Source organism: Microcebus murinus, chromosome 12 (genome assembly GCF_040939455.1).
Source record: "Microcebus murinus isolate Inina chromosome 12, M.murinus_Inina_mat1.0, whole genome shotgun sequence".
NCBI lineage: Eukaryota > Metazoa > Chordata > Mammalia > Primates > Cheirogaleidae > Microcebus > Microcebus murinus.
The window spans coordinates 23350382-23352338 of NC_134115.1; positions in this window are offsets into that span (position 1 = coordinate 23350382).

Below are 1957 nucleotides of genomic sequence, written 5' to 3' on the forward strand. Positions count from 1 at the left end.
CTTGACAGAGTGTTTGTACCATTAAGCTGGGCAAAGTCTTTAGTTACTAAGGGAAAAGCTATCACAAGACTGAAGATTACCATCTCCACACAGACCATTCTTACAGAGAAAGTGTTTTATCTTTACAGGAAGGATAATTCTTAACTATGAGCTCACCAATGACCTGGACATTGCCAAAGCCAGTGACCACACTCTGTCTTAATCTTATTATTTCTTTCAGCAGCTTTTCACACAATTTTCCATTCCTCTTACTCTCTTTAAACATTTTCCTCCCTTGGTTTTAGTGACTCTTCACTCTCCCTGTCTGTCAGTCTACCCACAGTCCCTTCGGGAGCCTTCTTGACATCACCTCTAAAGATTGGGGGCCCTTAAGCTCCCTAATGGCAACTATTCTCTTCCCATATCATTAAATACCATCTATCCATCTATATATACACTTCTCACTGAACATCTGGAGGCCAGACCTCTCCTCAGAGCTCCACTATACGTAGGTCATATATCCAACTGCCTACTTGACCCCTCTACTCGTGTATTCCACATCTTTTAAACTCAACATGTAGAAAATACGTGGGTTGATTTTGCCCGTTTCCCACACCATTCCTCATGTCCCCACTGCCCTCTGAAATCTGTTACTCTCTGAGTCTTCCCTGTATCAGCAAATGGTGCGTCACCATGTAACCAGTTGTTCAGTCGGACACCCAAGAATCATCCTTGACTCCTACTTCTTCCCCACTCCACCATATCCAATCTACATACAATTTCTGTTGGGTCCACATACAAAATATATGTAGAATCCATCCACTACCCACCTGTTCACAGCCACAACCATAGAGCAAGCTACACTGGATATTGCAATGGTCTTCCTAACAATTCTCCCACCCCCACCTCAACAACCTTCAGTTTACTCTCCACCCAGTGACCATTATAGCTCTTTTGAAAAATAATTTGTTTTTCTAACACATTTCTACTTTTCCTCCCCCAAAAAGCTCAAGAAGAAAAAGGTTCACAAAATTTTTTGTTTGATTGTAGTAACAGGTGAGATATCCATTCTTTTTTTCTGTTCTTGTTAATCCTTCTTTGCTCTTTTTATTTTCCTTTTCATATGTCAATAAAATGCCTAGGGAAAATATTCCTCCTCAAAAGGGGAGTCTACTTTATGACATGTGTGCTAGCCAAACTAGACCCATTGTGGTCTTTTTAAAAGATAAATCAATTCAGGTGAATCTGAAAACGTAAAGCTTTCTATGACTTCCCTTTGAACGTCAAAGAAAATCTGACTCTTCACTGGGTATGATAAGGTCCCCACAGCAATGTTTCTAAAACTCTCTATGGTAAAAAAAAAAACTTGTATTTTTTTTTAACTTTCGATCTCTCTCTAATGGATAATTTTATAATATATAAAAAAAAGTGAATTACTAGAAAAAAATGACACCAGAAAAAAAGGACATCAAAATATAAGTCTCATTTTTTCATTAGATTGAATAGATATAAAATTGCTCTGTCACATCGTTTAAAAAGTTTTAAATGATCATTTTCAATGTCTATATTGATCCCATCATGAGCCAAGGATTGGCACTGACCTGGATGATCTAGTCCTGCCTCATTCTCTCACTTTGTCTTAGAGTCACTCATCCTCCTTCACTCTGTTCCAGTCCTACTTTCTGTATCTTAAAACAAGTTTTTTCCAGCTTCAAGGCATATTCCTTTCTCTGGATCTAGAAGCTTCACCATCCCCTACTTCTCTGCCTGGAGAGTTCCTTCCCAGCCAGTTTCACTTTAATTCCCCCCTTTCTCAAAGGACAATCTCTCTGAAGTCAGTAATGATGTTATTTTCTAACACAGAACCTGGTTCATTTCTGCATACCACTTACCATAATTCATACTGTTTGGTTACTTGTTTACTGTTTATCTCCTAAACTAGACCTCAGTTAAATACAGGCAAAAACCATGTCAGCTT